The sequence below is a fragment of the Arachis ipaensis genome, chromosome B7, assembly GCF_059453495.1.
Source record: "Arachis ipaensis isolate K30076 ecotype BB chromosome B7, ASM5945349v1, whole genome shotgun sequence".
Classification (NCBI taxonomy): domain Eukaryota; kingdom Viridiplantae; phylum Streptophyta; class Magnoliopsida; order Fabales; family Fabaceae; genus Arachis; species Arachis ipaensis.
The window spans coordinates 74,529,366-74,550,623 of record NC_142442.1 but is presented as its reverse complement, the minus strand read 5'-3'; the positions used below and the strand labels follow the sequence as shown (position 1 = coordinate 74,550,623).

The 21,258-nt window shown below is 38.6% G+C and overlaps 1 non-coding gene across 1 annotated transcript; it reads right to left on the bottom strand.

The window, feature by feature from the left end:
* Window positions 1-17,377: 17,377 nt before the first annotated feature.
* LOC148553009 (small nucleolar RNA R71) lies at window positions 17,378-17,485 on the bottom strand. Its single transcript, XR_015892656.1, has one exon. It is a non-coding gene; the product is annotated as a small nucleolar RNA R71 (small nucleolar RNA).
* Between the last annotated feature and the right edge of the window lie 3,773 nt (window positions 17,486-21,258).

Here is a 21,258-nt window from a genome sequence, read left to right as displayed (position 1 = left end):
GGGGACAAGCAACAATTTAAGTTTGGTGTTGTGATGAGCGGATAATTTATACGCTTTTTGACATTGTTTTTAGTATGTTTTTAGTAGAATCTAGTTACTTTTAGGGATGTTTTCATTAGTTTTTATGTTAAATTCACATTTCTGGACTTTACTATGAGATTGTGTGTTTTTCTGTGATTTCAGGTATTTTCTGGCTGAAATTGAGGGACTTGAGCAGAAATCAGATTCAGAGGTTGAAAAAGGACTGTTGATGCTGTTGGATTCTGACCTCCCTGTACTCAAAGTGGATTTTCTGGAGCTACAGAACTCGAAATGGCGCGCTTCCAATTGCGTTGGAAAGTAGACATCCAGGGCTTTCCAGAAATATATAATAGTCCATACTTTGGCCAAGAATTGACGACGTAAACTGGCGTTCAACGCCAGCCTTCTGCCCAAATCTGGCGTCCAGCGCCAGAAAAGGATCCAAAACCAGAGTTGAACGCCCAAACTGGCACAGAACTTGGCGTTCAACTCCACAAATGGCCTCTGCACGTGCTACACTCAAGCTCAGCCCAAACACACACCAAGTGGGCCCCGAAAGTGGATTTATGCATCAATTACTTACTCATGTAAACCCTAGTGACTAGTTTATTATAAATAGGACCTCTTACTATTGTATTAGGCATCCTGGATTGTATTTTGATCCTGTGATCACGTTTTAGGGGGCTGGCCATCTCGGCCATGCCTGGACCTTCACTTATGTATTTTCATACGGTAGAGTTTCTACACTCCATAGATTAAGGTGTGGAGCTCTGCTGTTCCTCAAAGATTAATGCAAAGTACTACTGTTTTCTATTCAATCCTTCTTATTTCGCTTCTAAGATATCCATTCGCACCCAAGAACGTGATGAAGGCGATGATTATGTGTGACGCTCATCATCCTTCTCCCTTATGAACGCGTGTCTGACAAACACTTCTGTTCTACATGAAATAAGCTAGAATGAGTATCTCTTAGATCTCCTAACCAGAATCTTCGTGGCGTAAGCTAGAATGATGGCGGCATTCAAGAGAATCCGGAAGGTCTAAACCTTGTCTGTGGTATTCCGAGTAGGATTCAATGATTGAATGACTGTGACGAGCTCCTAACTCGCGATTGCAGGGTGTTAGTGACAGACGCAAAAGGATAGTAAATCCTATTCCAGCATGATCGAGAACCGACAGATGAATAGCCGTGCCGTGACAGGGTGCGTGAGCATATTAATCACTGAGAGGATAAGATGAAGCCATTGACAAGGGTGATGCCTCCAGACGATTAGCCGTGCCGTGACAGGGCATTGGATCATTTTCCCGTGAGATGACCGAAAGTAGCCGTTGACAGTGGTGATGTATCACATAAAGCCAGCCATGGAAAGGAGTAAGACTGATTGGATGAAGATAGCAGGAAAGCAGAGGTTCAGAGGAACGAAAAGCATCTCCATTCGCTTATCTGAAATTCCTACCAATGATTTACATAAGTATCTCTATCCCTATTTTATTATATAATATTCGAAAACACCATTATCACTTTATATCTGCCTGACTGAGATTTACAAGGTGACCATAGCTTGCTTCATACCAACAATCTCCGTGGGATTCGACCCTTACTCACGTAAGGTATTACTTGGACGACCCAGTGCACTTGCTGGTTAGTTGTATCGAAGTTGTGACAATTATGTATTGAGATCAGCGCACCAAGTTGCTCACGTTGCCAGGGATTGTTTGAGCCTGGACATCACAATTTCGTGCACCAGGGTCTATGGTCACGGTTTTTTACAGTGACAAAAAAGGGTCTATGGTCACGGTTTTTCAAAAAAGGGTGACATAAAAGGGTCTATGGTCACGGTTTTGGGGGTGACCTAAAGGGGTCTATGGTCACGGTTTTAGGGGGTGACCTAAAAAGGTCTATGGTCACAGTTTTAGGGGTGATCTAAAGGAGTCTATGATCACGTTTTTTTACAGTGACAAAAAAGGTCAATGGTCACGGTTTTTTAAGAAAGGGTGACTTAAAAAGGTCAATGGTCACGGTTTTGGGGGGTGACCTAAAGGGTCTATGGTCATGGTTTTGGGGGGTGACCTAAAGAGGTCTACGGTCACGGTTTTTTGAAAGGGTGACCTAAAAGGGTTTATGATCACGGTTTTGGTGGTGACCTAAAATGGTCTATGGTCACGGTTTTGGAGAGTGACCTAAAAGGGTCTATGGTCACGATTTTAGGGGGTGGCCTAAAGGGGTCTATTGATAATTAAAAATTTAAAATTTTAAAATTTTATTAATTAAAATCTAATAATAATTTATATGATTTATTTTAAATATTAAAATTTAAATTTAATTTTATAAATAAAAAATTAAGTAAAATATTATTAACTTTAAATTAAAGAATTATTTAAAACTTAAAACTATTTAATAAGTTAATAATTAAAAATTAATGAAAATTTTCTATAATTTAATTTAAAAATATTTAAATTTTAAATTAAAATACTTAATTAAAAATCAACGAATAAATTGATAATTCAATAATATTTTTAAAAAATTAAATTAAATCTTAAATTATTCTATATCCTAATTTAATTAAAATTATCAAACCTTAACCTTAAAATTCAAATCACACACTAACCTTCACAACCCTATCCATTCACCCTTACCCCTCACCCCCACCCACGGTTAGAAAGAAAGAGAAAAAGAAAGGAAAGAAGAAAGGAAGAAAAGAGAAAGAGAGGGAGCAGGGAGAAGAAGAGAGGGAGGTGACGGTGCCGATGTGGCTGGGTACCGCCGTTGCTGTCGTCGTTGTCAAAACTGAGAAGGGGAGGGAGGAGACGTTGAGAGAGAGGAACGTCGTCGAGCCAAACACGAGAGAGAGAGAGAGACAGGGGGCCACTGCAATCCACGTCGCCGCTGGAGGGATCGTGGCACATCGCTCTGCCGTCAAGATTGCCGCCGTCATCGTCCAGTGTCACTGTCGCATCGCCATTTAAGAAGAGAGGAAGAAGAGAAAGCAGGCCAGTCGCCCAGGGGGTAGGAGTTGCCGCCATTCGTGCCTCCTGTCGTCGTTGCTCCCTCGCCGTTACCGCTGTTTGTGTAGTGACCGGAGGGAGCCATGGCTGTCTGCACTACTGTCGGAGCTGCTGCTCTATTTCGTTGCTATCTGCGTGCTCAGGTATATTTATTCCCTCTTCCTCTGACACCTTCACCCAACAATGTACCAAATTCCTAAGCTAAAAAGCAAATTGAGATTTAGGGTTTTATTAAGTTGTAATCTGATAATTTTAAATCTGATAGCTTTAAAGTCTTCAAAGCCCTCAAAGTCCTGCTCTGCCGCTCTTCGCCCGTGGTCATCGCAAGGTATTATTTTTCCAGATTGAATCGTATGCAATGCATATACAGATTGAATCGTTACTTGAAGTATCATTGTAAAGCTTTACTAATTTGGCTGATTGAGTTGGTTTCTCAAATATGAAACTTCTGGTTTAATGTTTAATTTTTTTCTTCCCTTTTTCATTATATTAAAATTCCTTATTACAACAAATAGTTGTAGTAGCTAGGCTACAATATCTTCTTATAAAGTTCTTTATCTAGTTGTAGTATATATCATCATTACTTACTTTTTGTTGTTGATTGGTGAATCACGGCTAGAATGAAGGAAATAAGAAAGAACAAAAGAATATTCAAATGGCAAGATGCTGGAGAATTATTCTAAAACATATAATAAAAGGATTGAAGAAGCTGACAGACGAAGGGGAGAGCAGGCAATGGATGGAGAACATAAGAGGGAACCTGGATATGGTAGCCACCGTGATCGCAACCGTAACCTTTCCAAATGGTACTGAATCCACCGAGTGGCATTGTCCAGAACGGTGAGCACGGGAATGTAAGTTGTTGATTTTGATTATTTGAAATTTTATATTGAATTTAGTTTATCAATTTCAAGCTAGTAAATTTGTTGATTTAATAGTCACTGTGGTTACTGAAACTAAAACGCAAAAAAGAAAATAAAACAAGAAAAAACCAAAAGGATGAAGATGGAGGGCACTATGCATGGTCTTCTGGGATTGTTTTTGTTAAACCATCATATCAGTCTATATTACACTATATCATCACATTATTTAATGGAGTAATAATAGATATTTTTTAATAATTAATCAAGTTACATATCCAATAATTTTATAGTTAACTAAAATTCTACTAGTTAGCAAGTTAGACTTCAGTTTTCTAGTCCATGATCTTAAATTTAAATTATTAGTAGGTGTTGGGAAAAAATATAAATAAAAAATTGTCTCTGCTGTTGAACAAGTTAGCTAGCTTTGATTTCAAAAATTAGGAAAGATAATAAAGATGATGAAGCTTAGTAGAAGAGGTGATAATAAAAAGAAGAATATAGCATTTGATTTGATTAGTAGGTATTCCGAGGGTTACCTGAAACTGTAGGTCGATCTTGGATGAGATCTTCTGTACTGGTCGGAGATGACGTGTCTGGCTAGCTGGTGGCGGCCGGAGCTATTGTGTCCGACTTGTTGGACTGGCTGCACTTCTGATCCTTGGTCACTGGAGGGTGGGGGGTACCTGCAAGAGACTCCGATGCTTAAGTTAGCACGGGTATTAAGCAGGTTTTTAGTAGAATCAGAGTATGAGTTATACCTGGGTGCTCTAGTGTATTTATAGTAGTGTGGGCTGACCTTTCTGGTAAGATAAGTTAGTTATCTTATCTTATCTTATCTTATTTGAGTGAAGTCAGCTTATCTTCAAGGGAACCGCCTTTATCTCTATAGGCTTGGATTGTCTTTGGATTTGGGTCGTGTTTCTCTATTTGGACCCTTTATTGGGATTTCCTGTCGATTTGGCCGACCTCTTTGAGAAGAGGTCGGGTAGTCTGACCTGAAAAGGTCGGTCGCTTTGTCGCCAATCATCCCAGGTCGGATAGCTCGACCTAGGGTATGAACAGTAGGTAATATTTATAATAAGGAGTTGAATAAGTTAATAAGAAGTAGTAGCTAGTACCATGACTGAAAAATAGGTTTAATATACGAATCAGCTTGTATTTGAGGACCTAAAAGCAGCTATAGAGGAAGCAAAAGTGGTACGTTGCCATAAATTTTAAGCTTGAGTGTCTTACTTTTTATTTTCATTTCATCCTTTTCTCAAGCCCTTAGCCAATTGTTGTTTTTCATTGTTAGATTATTTATAATGCATGCTAATATTTGTGTACTTGAGAAATTAGAAGGAACTTTCTTTAAAATTTTTAAATTAATGAATTCTGTGAATATTTTATGATGCGTTTACCTTTTACATAATGATGGTTGATAATGAATTTGGAGCGGGTTAGCTTCAATGGCTCCTTATTAGTGATGGAAATTCGTTTTTAGCTACAGATTTTGGATGAACTTGTAGGTATATATGACTATGTAGCTCCCTGTTTTCCCCTAAGGTTTGATACGTATTTAGTATTTCTTTTTTTTTCGTCGATAACCTTCTGCCAATGAATATTCTCATTACAATTTTCAGATGTGCTTGCCACTGATTTTTTCTCCTGTGTATATTGAATGGTTGCCCTTTTTATATACTTTTCTTAATAATTAATTATGGTGCCTGATGCATGTCTTATGAAGGGAACCCTCATACCATTAGATATATCAACCTTTCCTTTTCAACACGTGTCACTTTTGGGTTATTATTAAAAAGAAATAATACATTTTGCTTAGATTATTGGTAACTGCTTTTTTCTCAAAATAATGCAACCAATTTTTGCTTTGGATACAACTTTTAATCTATACATACTCATAGTTAAACCCTTCCTGGATTGTATACTTAATTAAACACATGGCCAGAAAGATCGTAAGCTTGATCCTCAAATTGAAGAGCAATTTGGTGGTGGGAGATTGCTAGCTTTCATTGCTTCTCGACCTGATCAATATGGCAGGGCTGACGGGTAATTCATATAACTATTGCTTGTTTGGGTTGCACTGAATTTTGTCTAATTTGATTCTTGATCTGTTACTTATTTCATTCCTTATTGAATACTGCAGCTATATTTTGGAAGATAAGGAGCTTGAATTTTATATGAAGAAAATCCAGAAGGGAAAGGGTGCTACCTAATTGTTCTATTCTCATACTTGTATTTTGGACAGGATGGAATGGGTCTTATAATAAGTTTAGTTATCTACATGTAATATTTTGATGTATTGTGTACTTTTTTAAAAGAGATTTTATCTGGTATTACATGTAATGGATACATTACACTCTATTTTGATTTATGTTGTTTGGATTAAAAATATATCTAGCTTATAATGAAACTTTTATGTTTTAGATTTCTTGAATTGCTTATTTTTATATTTATTTGGTGTTTATCATCATTTTGGAATGTGATTATGCTTTAAATAAAATTAAATCGCATAAATCAAAATAGACTATGGTCACAGTTTTTAGGTAGGGTGACCACAGATAGGCTATGGTCACGGTTTTTAACTGTGACCATAGATAAGGCTATGGTCACGGTTTTAAAGAGGAGTGACCATAGAGGCTATGATCATGGTTTTAAGGAGGGGTGACCATAGAGCTATAGTCACGGTCAAAACCGTGACCATAGATAACGCTATGGTCACGGTTTTAAGGAAGGGTGACCATAGAGGCGATGGTCACGATGAAAACCATGACCATAGATAAGGCTATGATCACGGTTTTAAGGAGGGGTGACCATAGATAAGGTTGTGGTCACGGTTTTAAGGAGGGGTGACTATGAGGCTATGGTCACGGTGAAAATCGTGACCATAGATAAGACTATAATCACGGTGAAAAAACATGGCCTAAAGTGTTAGAATTTAAAAATTGTAACCTTGAGGATAAAAAAATCCATGACCATAGATAAAAAAAACCGTGACCATAGACCTATGGCCATGCCAGAATAGGCCACGGTAAAAAACCGTGACCATAGGTCCAAAACCGTGACTATAGATCTATGGTCACCCTTTTTACTAACTATAGTCACGGTTTTTTACCATAACCATAGGCTTTTTTTGTAGTGTATCTAAAGTAAAACTGAAAGTATTTTTCAATGATTTGATGAAAACAGTTTTATTGAGTAAAGTAAATTATTCGCATTTTATTCATTACTTTTCCGGTATTCCCATTCTCTACTGAGAACGTGTGGTTTGTTCTCACACTAAAATTTGTCACCCTTTCAGTGACACAGGTTTAAAGACTTAATATGAAGTCACAGACGAATAGTAAAAATTGTATACGAGTTAAGTTGCTTTCGTAGAATTTTCTCGTCCTTATTGCTTAAGATTTTATTTTATACAGAGGGATAGGTGTTGTATCTGAATTTTATTTCGGTTTACTTGCATTAGATTTAGTATTATTGGTAATGATGTGATTATTATTATTTGGAGATCATTGATATATGATTTTTAATGAAGTAAAAACAAAATTTTCTAGCATTTTCTTAAAATTGAAGCGCAATATTAGCGTAAAAGCTCTGTATTAAATAGATAATAAAGAAAAACTAGTTAGTAATTCCTTACTTTTGGTGCGATCATTATGTGCTGGAAATTGGGTGGTGCGTGAAAATAAAACTCGCACAACTGAACCGGCAAGTTCACCAAGTCGTCCATGTAATACCTCAAGTGAGTGAGGGTCGATCCCATGAAAATTGTCGGATTGAGCAAGCTATGGTTATCCTACAAATCTTAGTCAGGCAAATAGAAAGTTGATTATTGTTGTTGTAGGCGCATAAACAAAACAATAATGAAAGCAATAAAAAATTGATGTAGAAACAAGAGTTAGAAATTAGTTAAGGTCTCAGAGATGCTTGTTCTTCCAGATTAATACTTCTGACTGACTAATTTAACAATGAGTGATTTATTCAATAGCAAGGCTGTAAGTGATTAAGCCAAGGGTAGTGGTCATTAATCTGCTCTGATCCAAAACACCAGGCGTGATAGTTCAATCTCGAAGAGGGTGAAGCTCACGCAATTCAATCTCTGGTGATCCTACTCAAAACGCCACAGACAAGGTTGGATCTTCCGGATTGGAGAATGATGCTCAGTATTCTAGCCTTAATGCCACAGGACTTCAATTACCCATGACTAACGAGATTTCATGTCACATATCCCAATTAGCCCAAATAACTTGTTGGAACCTGTGATGTACTCTCAAGCTGTAGCTCAATACTATTCGGGTCAAAACTCAAAAAAACTCATGTAGAATAAGGGGTCATACTCTCATTCCACCCCAGATTCATAAAGATAAAGAATGACAATACATCATAGAATGGAATCAAACATGTATTCAAGTAGAAAAGTAATAATATTAATCCATAGGAATGAGCAAATCTCCTATCCTCAACCTAGGAGGTTTAGCCGCTCATATTTTACAGAAATAATGCGTGATAAGTTCTGAGAGGCTGAAGATCCTAAAACATGGGTGATCTTCGCCTATATATACTAATCTAATAATTAAAAATTACAAAAATGAGATAAACTAAGCAAAAGGTGCAAAAATCCACTTCTGGGCCCACTTGGTGAGTGTTTGGGCTGAGCTTGGCATCTAACTTGGATGAGTGGGTGTTGAAGGCCTACTAGGGGTGTCCATGCAGCCTTGATGCTCCCTCAGTGGCATTGAATGCCAGTTTTGGGCGTTCAACACTGGCTAAGTTGGGCGTTCAACGCTGGCTAAGTTTTGGTCCTTTTGGGGCGTTGAACGCCAGAAAGAGGGTAAGTTGGGCGTTCAACGGCCATTTTGGGTAGTTATTTCCAAAAAATAGTATAGACCATTATTTATTGCTAGAAAGCTCTGGAAGTTAGCTTTCCAACACCGTTAAGAACACGTCAATTGGACCTCTGAAGCTCAAAAAATGCTTGTTGGAATGCACGGAGGTAAGGATTTGATAGCATCTGCTATCCTTTCTTTGCCTCTGAATCAGACTTTGCCAAAACTTTCCATTTTCACCCAAAAATCACCTAAATTCATAGAATAACCACAAAAACTCAAAGTAGCATCCAAAATGTGAATTTGGCACTAAAACATACTAAAACTTGATAAAATGTAACTGAAAACACTAAGAAAATGATTCTAAAAAGGGTATAAAATATCCGCTCATCAAAACACCAAACTTAAATTGTTGCTTGTCCTCAAGCAACCAAAAACAAAGCGGGACTAAAGAGAAGAGAAAGATATAATAAGTCTCAGAGTTATTAATGAAGCTCAGTTCCAAATATTGAATGGGGCTATTAGCTATTCACTTTTGAATAGTTTTGTCATCTCACTTTCCTTTGAAGCTCAGAAGTATTGGCATCCCTTGGAACTAGAATCCAGAAGATATTATTGATTCTCTTCTTTTAACTTTTCTTGATTCTTGAACACAACTTCTTTTGGTGCTTTGCAGCTTTCGAGCTTAGCCGTGACTCTAAGCATTTTGTTCTCCCATATTACCGCCGGATACATAAACGCCACAGGCACTTAACTGGGGGAACCCTTTGGATTCGAATTTAACTTTGCTTAAATTCCTAGACAGTGGTGCCCAGAGTTCTTAAGCTTACTCTTTAGCCTTGGATCATGACTTTAACTGCTCAGTCTCAAGCTTTTTACTTGACACCTTCACACCACAAGCATATAGTTCGGGTTAGCAACTCATTTGAGCCTTTTAGGCCAATTTTTGACCCTCCTAAGCATTGATGCTCAAAGTCTTGGATCTTTGCTCTTTTGAATTTTCTTTTTGAGCTTTTCTTTTTCTTTTTCTTTTTTTCTTTTTTCCTTTTTTTTGCTGCTTTTTCTTACTTCAAGAATCAATAATTTTTTTTCAGAGAGTCAATAATACTAAATTCACTATTCTTCAAAAGCCAACATACTCAACTCCAATATCAATTATGCACTGTTAATTCATACATTCAGAAGATAAATACAAGGCCACCGTACTTTAAATAATTGGAATACTCATGATAAACTTGAAACTTATGTATCTCACTTTTTTCTTTTTTCAAATAAAATTTTTCTTTTAAACATGGTGAGGGATAGACAGGATATCTTATAACCAAATTAAAACAAGAAAATAAAACTAGAAAAGAATGAAATGCTAAACGTGATCTTGAACTTAGAAGAGAAAACAGAAAATAAATTAAAGTACAATGAAAACAAAAATAAAGCAAATAGAGAGATAACGGGACTCAACAACCTCAGTAATGGCTGTTGCTTCCCCTGGAGAATCCAATAGAGCATTTGAACTCCTCTATATCCCGCCCCTGTCTCAGTTGTTCCTCCATCAACCTTCTCTAATCTTCTCTCATCTCATGGAGGATAGTGGTGTGCTCCTTATGCTCCACTCTCAGCTGATCCACGCTTGAGCTCAGCTCCCCTATTGAGGTATTCAGTTGATCCCAATAGTCTTAGAGAGAAAAATACATCCCTTGAGGTATCTCAGGGATTTCTGGTGGAGGCAGTTGCACAGGTTCTTGCTATGGGTCATGTGTACGCTCTCTCACATGCTCCATCTTCCTCTTTGTGATGGGCTTGTCCATCTCTATAAGGGTATCTCCAGCTATGCCAATTCTAGCCGAACTGCATAGGCAATGTATGAGGTATGGGAATGCTAACCTCGCTTGGGTGGAGGTCTTTTTAGCTTCCTTGTACAATTCCTGAGGTATCATCTCATGTACTTCTACCTCAGTCCCAAGCATAATGCAATGAATCATTATTGCTCGGTCAATGGTAACCTCAGATCAGTTACTTGTGAGGATGATGGAGTGTTGGATAAACTCTGACCATCCTCGAGCATGGGCTTGAGGTCAAGCCTACCCAGTTGGTAGGGCTTGCCTTGTGCATCCCTGATGTGTGAGATTTGCGCCGGTTCAGAATTTCTCAAAACAAGAATCACTTCATTGGTAGCATAGTCCAAACCGGCAATTAAATCCCAAACATCAAAGTTTAATTTCAATTTAAAATAACCGAGAGTAGTTAAACCTCGGGTCGTTCTCCCTAGGAACTAGTGACACCAAGTGCATAAAATTGGTTGTGAAAATCAAGGGGTTGTTTCCAATGATGAAGCAAATGATTAAAGGAATAAAAGAACGATCAAAATTGCAATTAATAAACTAATATAGAAATAAAAGAACCATGTATGTAATATGGACAAGTAAAGCTTTAAAGAGATGAAAATTTGGTTCAAAACATAAATGGAACCTTGACTTGGGATGAGTTATGGAATTCCTTCCTTGCCATAACCACAACTATGATAATTATGATGGATTAATCTCACCTAGTCAACCCTTAACATCGAAGAGTAAGTCAAGTGAGCATAATTATTATTAATCCACAAATCCTAGCTAACTTACTCATTACCTTAGTAAGAAGCTAGTGTTAGTGGAGACAATAATAGCTAACAACCCAAGAATTATCATTAAATGTCAGACATTATAACTCTAGTATTCCATATACTCATTTCTCCAAGTCAAGGAATGAAAATCTACCACATAATCAAAATTGGCATTTTATCAAACACATGGTGGGCATAATCATAAAACATGGCAAAATTGAAAAAATGATGAAAACTATGAACCCCAAAAGATCAAAATCAACAATAATACTCAAACAAATATAAAATAACCAACAATCATCAAATTCAACAACCAAAAATCCAAAATTACAAAACTATGTATATATTGACAAAGTGCATTAAAATATAAGAAAGTGTAGAACAAGTAGTATAATAAAAGGAAAACTTAAAAAAATACTTACAATGGAAATAAGTTAAAGACCAAGATCAAAATTGGAAATTGAAAACTTGTAGATGAACCCTAATTACAACCTAAGGAAAATTGAGAGAAAACCTAAGCTAAACTATCCTAAACTACCTAAAAACTATCCTAAGTGTAATATAATGTATGGAGTATTGTATGATATGGTATCATGTGTGGTTGCTTGCCCCTCCTTATAAGCTTCAAAGCATTCAGAAATGGGGCAAAAAGCCCCCAAATCGCGAGCCACATGACTTTTTAATGAAGGCACACGTAGGGACTTGTGCGTACGCAAACATGCTGAATTTTCCTCTTGTGCGTACACACAGAATGTTGTGCGTACGCACACTTGTTGATTTTCATCCTGTGCGTACGCACAAAAAGTGTGCGTAGGCACACTATGAAATGCTTTTCTCCTTTGATTTCTTCATGTTTTCTCCCAATTCCATGCTTTTCTTCCACTCTTATCAAGCCATTCCTACCTATTACACCTGAAATCACTCATCAAAAGCATCAAGGCATCGAATGGGATGAAAGTGGAATAAAATTGATTAAATTAAGCACAAAATAGCATGTTTTCACATTTAGACATAATTTAGGGAGAAAACACAAAAGCATGCTATTTAGGTGAATAAATGTGGGTTTATATAATGAAATCCACTCAAATCAATCCAAAATTTATCGTCAAATATGGATTCATCAATTTTTCCACACTTAAACAATAGCATGTCCTCATACTAATCACAATCAAAGGAGAAAGGAAAAAGGCAAGAAAGTTACTTTAGGTGTTCTTTGAGAAATTTTGGAAAAATGGATAAACACTCATGCATCTATTACTCAAAACATATGCATCCCTTTTTGGTGATAAAAGAAAAGAGAAATTTTGGTGTATATACTTTTGAAAAAAAAAGAGATGAGAAAAGAGAAAAAGAAAAGAAAAGAAAAGAAATGAAAATAAAAATGTAAATAAAGAATGCATATGTGTGTGAATTGGAAAGAAGATGCATGAGTGAATATGAGAAAAGAAATGAATGGGAAGTTAGGTCATTTTTCTTTGGTGTAAATAGGTTAATATAGGATTAGGTAGGATACTTGAGATAATCAAAGATCCAATTTACTAGTCCACTTAACCATATTAATCCTACCCTTACCCTAACCCATTACAACCCTCCAAAGACCTCATGATATTTGCATTCATGCATCAAGTATTTGTTGATTGTTAGATGACTAGAAAATCCTAAAATATATGACTAAAGGAGAATTGAGTGATTAAGCCCTAAACATCGAGCGACTAGAGTGTATACACATCCGGTAAGGGGTCCGATCACTCAATTTTATGATTCCTTCTCTTACTTCGTGTTTTCTTGCAAGTTGTTGAAATTAATTTTTGAAAACTTCAAATTAAATCTTTAGACATTGATCATATTGCTATATTTTCTTACCTTAGCCCTAAGGTTTTATTTTGGATTAACTGGAATTCTATTGTTTATTTTTGCTAAACCCAATAGGGAACCATAGTATAGATATAGATAGATAGCATTTCGCATAGTTGCAGGCACATAGGTAGTGGGTTACTTTTTATAACTTTTTGTCGCTTTGATCTGGTCCGACTTCTTTTAAGTCGGTCCATTCTAAGTTATTTCTAGCAATCCATTTTCTATTTCAGACCTCGTCAGGTCTCTATTCATGGATCACTTTTTTATAACTTCTTGCATTAATCTGTTTTTATCACTTTCATCTTAGCCGACTTTGTCAAAATCGGGTGATGAATTCTGCTTTCACTCTTTTCCGACCTTGTCGAAATCGGGCGATAAATTCTGCTTTCATATTTGCCGACTTTTATCGTGATCGGGCGGTGAATTTAGTTTTCACCCCGCCGATCTTGTCGTAATCAGGCAGTGAATTTTTGCGCTCAGATTAATGCATCTTGGTAGGAAACTTTTTAGGGAATCTTCAAACTTTTAAGCAATAAAATGAAGATATGAATAAGAGTGTGTACATGTTTAGTGCTTACCTTTCTAGGTAGGGCAATCTTTTAGATCTCGGCCCGGTGCCCTTCTTAGATTGCAGGCATGCCATGACCTTGGTAGCTCTCGCCCCTCGAGGTCGGACACTTTGTGGTGACCTTTCCCCAGTACTTCTGAACACTTGGTATGGTTCTTTCCAGTTGGCTGCTAGCTTCCCTTCTCCTGACTGACCTGTTCCGATGTCATTTCGGATTAGGATGAGATCGTTGTTGCAAAACTTCGCTGGATTACCTTCTGATTTTATCTTGAGGCCATTTGATGCTTTAACGCTTCTTCCCTAATCCGAGCTCTTTCTCGGACTTTTGGAAGTAGGTCGAGTTCTTCCCTTTGGATTTGGGAGTTGACCTCTTCATTGTAGAGGATCATTCTGGGGATCCTTCTTTGATCTCTACAGGGATCATTGCCTCCATTCCATAAGCCAATCGGAAGGGTGATTCCCCTGTGGTGAAGTGTGGAGTTATCCGATATGGCCATAGGACTTGTGGGAGCTCTTTAGCCCAAGCTCCCTTTGCGTCCTGTAGTCTCCATTTTAACCCAGCTAGTATGATTTTTTTGGCAGCTTCTGCTTGTCCATTGGCTTGTGGGTGCTCTACGGATGTGAATTGGTGCTTTATTTTCAAGTCAGCCACAAACTTCTTGAAACCTGTGTCTGTGAATTGAGTGCCATCATCTGTGGTGATGGAGTAAGGAACCCCAAACCTTGTAACAATGTTTCTGTACAAGAATTTTCGACTTCTTTGAGCAGTGGCATTAGCTAGGGGCTCTGCCTCAATCCATTTTGTGAAGTAATCCACCCCCTACAATGAGGAACTTGACTTGTCCCGATCCTTGGGGAAATAGTTCGAGGAGGTCGAGTCCCCACTTTGCGAACGGCCAAGGTGATGTTACACTGATGAGCTCCTCTGGTGGGGCAATGCTTTTGATGTAAACCTTTGACTTTGTATTTGGGTTTTTGCTCTGTTGTTGCCTCCAAAGGGTGCCCCTGGACTTTCGTGTGAGTCCTGGGTTTCCCTTTTACTGTTGTATCTGACACCTGATGTTTTGCTTGTTATTGTCCGAGTTTTTTCCTTATTTGCCCGAGTTGTTTGGTAGTAACCCCATAGTTGACCTATGTCTTCTCGAAAAAACATTACTGAGATGTCTACTAAGATCCCGGACGGCATGTCTGATTGGATGAATTCTATAGTTTTACTGTGGCTGACTGCGACTTAGGAGGTTCTGTAGAATTTGTAGGGATAGGGATGAGGAGAAGAATTATGAGTTGGTGTCACCGGACCCTGAGGAGAGGGTTTGTTTTCCTTCCTTGACTACGGGGGAACGACCATTTTTCTATGCTTATGACTACTTTTTCAGTCAATTGAATATTACCATCCCTTATACCGCCTTCGAGATCGACTTGTTGTGGTCTTATAATGTAGCCTGGATAAGGCTTCTGTTATTGTCCCCTAGTTTGGTGTTGGCTAGGGATAAACCGCTATTTTATGGTTTATAATGTGTTTAATTGTGTGGTTTTATCATGATCTTTACCCACTTATTCATATAATCACCATGCATTTATATTTCTTTCTTAAAATTATTAAACGATTAAAAACTTGCTTCCTAGAGACTTTTAATTATGTATTTTAATTCTCCTTTATTCCATTCGATGCCGTGATCTGTGTGTTAAGTGTTTTAGGCTTTATAGGGCACGAATAAGTTGGAGATTGGAAAGGAAGCTTGCAAAAATGGAAGGAACACAAGAAATTAAGGAGATGACCAGCGAGAAGTGACGCGGCCGCATGGCTCACGCGACCGCGCGAAAGAGAGGAAATCGCAGTGACGCGGCAGCATAGCTCACGCGACCGCTCGGATTGGAATAGCATAAGTGACGCGGAGGCGTGGACGACGCGTCCGCGTGGAGAAGCAAAACGCCGAATGACGCGTCCGCATGAATGACGCGATCGCGTGACGTGCGCGATCTGCATAATCTGCAGAATCGCTGGGGACAATTTCGGGCCCTATTCTGCCCCAGTTTTCGGTCCAGAAAAGCAGACTAGAGCCAGAGAACATGCAGAAACCAACAACATCATTCATTCCAGATAGTTTTAGTTTTTCAGATCTAGTTTTCCTCTGCTCTAGGTTTTCTCTCTACACATTCATAGTTCTTAGGATTTTTAATTGCTTTTTGCATTGGGATATTGAGAAGAGTTGTTACCTCATCAAGACTTCGTTATTCTAGTTCGTTTTCCTTACTTGGCTTTACTCTTCCATGTCCTTTAATTTATTTCAATCTTACTATTGGATTATTTTAGAATTTATCAATACAAGAGTTATTTTTATTTTTAATTAATTCCTTTGAGTTTTATTTATCATGTCTTCCTTTAATTCCCTTTCCTATGTTATGAATTCCACATTCACAATGAGCGAGTAGTTCCCTAACTTGATGGGGAGTTGATTGAAAGGAACCCTTGAGTTGGAGTGCTCAAGGGAGAAATTGTAATTGGGTTTATTATTGGTTTGCTCTCTAGTCACTAACGCCAGTCCTTCCAAGTAAGCGGATTGGGACTTGTGAATAGACACAGCATTCCAACTTGTTTGACTTTCCCTTACCTAGTAAGGGATAACTAAACAGAACAACCCCAATTATCAATTAATCTTGAAAGTACTGCAACAAGAATAGGGCTTCCAACTAATCTACTCCCAGTCAAGGCTTTTATTTAAATTACATTAATTCTCTGATTTAATTTCCTGTCATTGAACTCAAATCTTTTTTGAAAACCATCTGATTAATAAAATAGCATACTTTCCTGTAACTCGTTGGGAGACGACCTGGGATTCATACTCCCAGTATTTTAACTTTAATTTCTGTGACATCCTTTTAAATTGATAAACAGATTTCTGGTTGGTTGAGAACTATACTTGCAACGCATATCTTATAACAATTCTTAACTCGCCAATTTCCGCCACGTCAATTTTTGGCACCGTTGCTGGGGAGTTGCAATAGAGTGCCAAAGTTATTAATTGGAATTTATTTATTTGCATTTTATTTTGTTTTGCTACTATGAGCTGCTTGTTTTTTTCGCTAGATGACGCGTTCACTTCCTGATCCAAGCTTGCCAGTATTCGATCCTGAGATTGAAAGAACTATTTTACAAATAAGGCAAGCTCGGCGTTGGTTAGTCCTCTCTGAGGGCGGATCTGAAACGTCATTTGAGGAAGAAACCAGTCCCCGTTCTTCTGATTTGGTTGATTTACGTATAGGTGACATGGCAGCACCTAGGAGAGTTACTATCCAGGAGGCTGGAGCCCCTGATTTTTCAATGCAACCATTTCAAGCACATCATCCAGCGGTGGCTATAGACTTTGAAATAAAGACCGCACTGCTCAATTTGATGCCCAAGTTTCATGGCTTACCTGCTCAAGAGCCTATCAAGCACCTGAGAGATTTTCAAGCAGTCTGTTCTACTGTCAGGCGTGATGGTGCAGATAAAACTTCAATTTTGCTGAAATCCTTCCCATTTTCTCTTGAGGGAAAGGCAAGATAGTGGTACTACATTCAACCCGCAGCAACTGTATCCAACTGGGATACACTCAGAAGAAAATTTTTGGAAAAGTTCTTTCCAACTGAAGTTACTGATAAACTTAGGAAAGATATTTCCATGATTGTTCAGGATGATTCTGAAACTCTCTATGAGTACTGGGAGCGCTTCAATAATCTTCTGGAAGCTTGCCCCCACCATATGATTGACAAGATAGTGTTACTCGGCTACGTCACACAGGACATGAGGCCCCAAGATAAGACCACATTGGAAAGTGCTAGCAATGGGTCTATGAAAAAGTATAAGACCACTGATGAGGCATGGCAATTGATCAGCAACTTAGCTGAATCTACTAAGAATCACAGGAAGAAACAAGGCCGTGCAAAATCTGTTGCAGAAGTATCCTCTAGCAGAGAGACTGCTGCTTTAACTCAGAGTATCTGTGAAATGACCAACTTGCTGAAGCAGATGCAATTGAACCAACAACACGTTCAGCAAGCTCAACCTTCTCCACCACAGCAAAACCAACAGTTAGTCCCACAGAGAGTTTGCAAAATCTGTACTGATTATAGCCACTATACTGATGAATGTCCACAGCTCCAGCAGGAAGACAACACCGTGGCAGCCACTCATAATTTCTATGACCGCCCCAACCAAGGGTACAATCAAAGTGGCAATTATAACCATGGATGGCAGGACAATTCTAACCAGAATTGGAGGGACAACAACAACAGAGGAGGCAGAGATAATCAGGGAAATCAGAGGTGGAATAACAACAACAACAGGCAGCAGAACCAGTACCAGCCTTATAGAGCACCTCACCTGAGGCAATCCCAAGGACCACAGAATACCCAACAGCAGACCTCTCAAATTACTTATCCTTCTTCTTCTGCTAATGATGACTTACTACAATCTATTGATCGGAGACAGCAGACCATAGAAAATAACATTAATGCCACTCTGAATGGTCTGAACGCTACTTTGCAAGCTCTTGTCTCCTAGATTGGATCAATGAATAACTCTAATAACCAACCTTTGAGCTCCAGTAGAATTCCCTCTCAACCATTACCTAATCCCAAGGGCGGTATTAATGCCATCACCCTAAGGTCCGGAACCACACTGCAGGAGAGGAACCAGGAGGAGCCAAGCCCACCAGAACACACCTCAGCTGAAGAGGTAGTGGAAATAGAAGATGTTGAAGAGGAAGAAGACATACAGGACATAACTGAAAAAGAAGAAGTTCAACCACAGGAGGAAGCATCAAAAGGCGCAGACACTGTAGAAGACACCACTCCTATTCTATTTCCACAACTTGCAAGGAAGCCCAGGAAGCAGCTGGAACCTGATCCAAAAATGGTAGAGATATTCAAAAAGGTTGAGGTAACTGTTCCTCTATTTGATGTTATTCAACAGGTACCTAAGTATGTAAAGTTTCTAAAAGATTTATGTATACATAAAGACAAAATTAATGAATTAAAAACTATTCCTTTAGGAAGTTCCATATCTGCTTTAATGGGTGGTTTACCTGAAAAGTGTAGTGACCCAGGTCCTTGTATGGTTAATTGTACTATTGGTGGTGTAGTATTTTCTAATATTTAGGAGCATGTGTGAGTATAATGCCTTTGTCTATATATGATGTTTTGAGGCTCCCTCCCTTAAAAAGGTCGGCAGCTCGTTTTGTGTTAGCAGATAAAAGCATTATTACAGTGGTTGGAGTTGCTGAAGATGTATTAGTGGGCATTAAGGGACTCACGTTCCCCACTGATTTTTATATCCTGGAAATGCCCCAAAATGACTCAGAGAAGCCATCATCAATCCTACTCGGAAGGCCATTCCTGAAGACCTCAAAGTTTAAATTAGATGCTTTTTCAGGAACATACTCTTTTGAAATAGATGGCAGAGTAGTAATCTTCAATCTGAATGGAGTTATGAAGCATCCTCCGGAGGATCAGTCTATCCTTCAGTGTGACATTATAGATGAGACTGTGGCTGAATTTCACCAGGAGGAATTTGAAGAGAAGTACATAGGACAAGGTCCAAGTGTGGAGACATTCTCAGAGGACAATGACAGTGCTTTACCATTGTTACCAGCTCCAGACAACCCAGAGCCTGACCGTGATCAGAAGTTAGAGCTAAAACCCCTTCCTTCACACCTCAAATATGCTTACCTTGAAGACAAGCAGAAGTTTCCAGTTATCATTGCAAGGGAGCTCACTTCTCAACAAGAAGAGCAGTTACTTGGTGAGCTGAGGAGGCACAAAAAGGCAATTGGTTGGAGTTTGGCAGACATAGTAGGCATCAACCCTCAAGTCTGTGAGCATAGAATATTTTTAAAAGAGGGAGCAAGACCTGTCTGTCAACCCCAGAGAAGACTGAACCCCACTATCCTTGAGGTTGTCAAAAAGGAAGTGACCAGACTACTGGAGGCAGACATCATCTACCCCATCTCAGACAGTGAATGGGTGAGCCCAGTACAAGTAGTGCCAAAGAAGTTTGGAGTCACTACAATGAAGAATGAGCATGGAGAGCTCATGGAAACCAGAGTTCAGAATGCCTGGAGGGTCTGCATTGACTACAGACGCCTCAACCAAGCAACCCGTAAGGATCACTATCCTCTTCCATTCATTGATCAAATGCTGGATCGCCTGTCAGGTAAATTACATTATTATTTTTTAGATGGTTACACAAGTTATTTCCAGATTTATATAGCTCTTGAGGATCAGGAAAAGACCACTTTTACGTGTCCTTTTGGGACTTATGCTTACAAGAGAATGTCCTTTGGCTTGTGCAATACACCAGCTACTTTCCAAAGGTGTATGATGAGCTTTTTCTCTGATCTTATTGAGGACTGTATGGAAGTTTTTATGGATGATTTAGTGTATACGGCGATTCCTTTAGCCTTTGCTTAGATGGATTATCTAGAGTATTAGATAGATGTGTCAGTACAAACCTTGTATTAAATTTTGAGAAATGTCACTTTATGGTAAAATAAGGTATTGTACTAGGACATATTTTGTCTAATACTGGCATTTCTGTAGATCCAGCAAAGGTGGATGTCATTTCTAGTTTACCTTACCCCTCTTCTGTGAGGGAAGTCCGTTCATTTCTTGGCCATGCAGGTTTTTACAGGAGATTCATTAAGGACTTCAGTAAGGTAGCACTTCCCTTATCCAGACTACTGCAGAAAGATATTGAGTTCGAGTTCAGTGAAAATTGCAAACAAGCGTTTGATAAGCTGAAGACCGCTCTGACTCAAGCTCCAATTGTGAGAGGACCAGACTGGAGCCAACCATTTGAAATAATGTGTGATGCTTCCAACCATGCCGTAGGAGTAGCACTGGCTCAGCGTGAAGGTAAGGATCCTTTTGTTATTGCTTATGCGTCTAAAACTTTAGATGCCGCTCAGTCCAATTACACTACTACTGAGAAAGAGCTTCTTGCTATTGTTTTTGCTCTGGATAAATTCTGAGCCTATTTACTTGGTACTAAAGTAGTAGTGTATTCAGACCACGCAGCTCTAAAGTATTTATTAGCTAAAAAGGAGTCCAAACCAAGGCTTATACGTTGGATACTGCTATTACAAGAATTTGATTTGGAAATTAGGGACAGAAGTGGTAACCAGAATTTAGTGGCAGACCACTTGAGTCGCCTTGAACATATTACAGATGACTCCACTCCTATAGCTGATAATTTCCCATTTGATAACCTGCAAGCAATATCTGAGATAGTCCCTTGGTATGCACCTATAGCTAATTATCTAGTTAGCCGCACCTTTCCTCCAAACTTTTCTAAGCATCAAAGAGACAAGCTGAAAAGCGAGTCTAAATTTTATATATGGGATGACCCATATTTATGGAGATGTGGCACTGACCAGGTAATTAGACGGTGTGTGCCTCAATCACAATTCCAGTCCATCTTAGAGGCCTGTCACTCATCTGAGAGTGGAGGACATTTTGGCCCTAAAAGAACTGCTAGAAAAA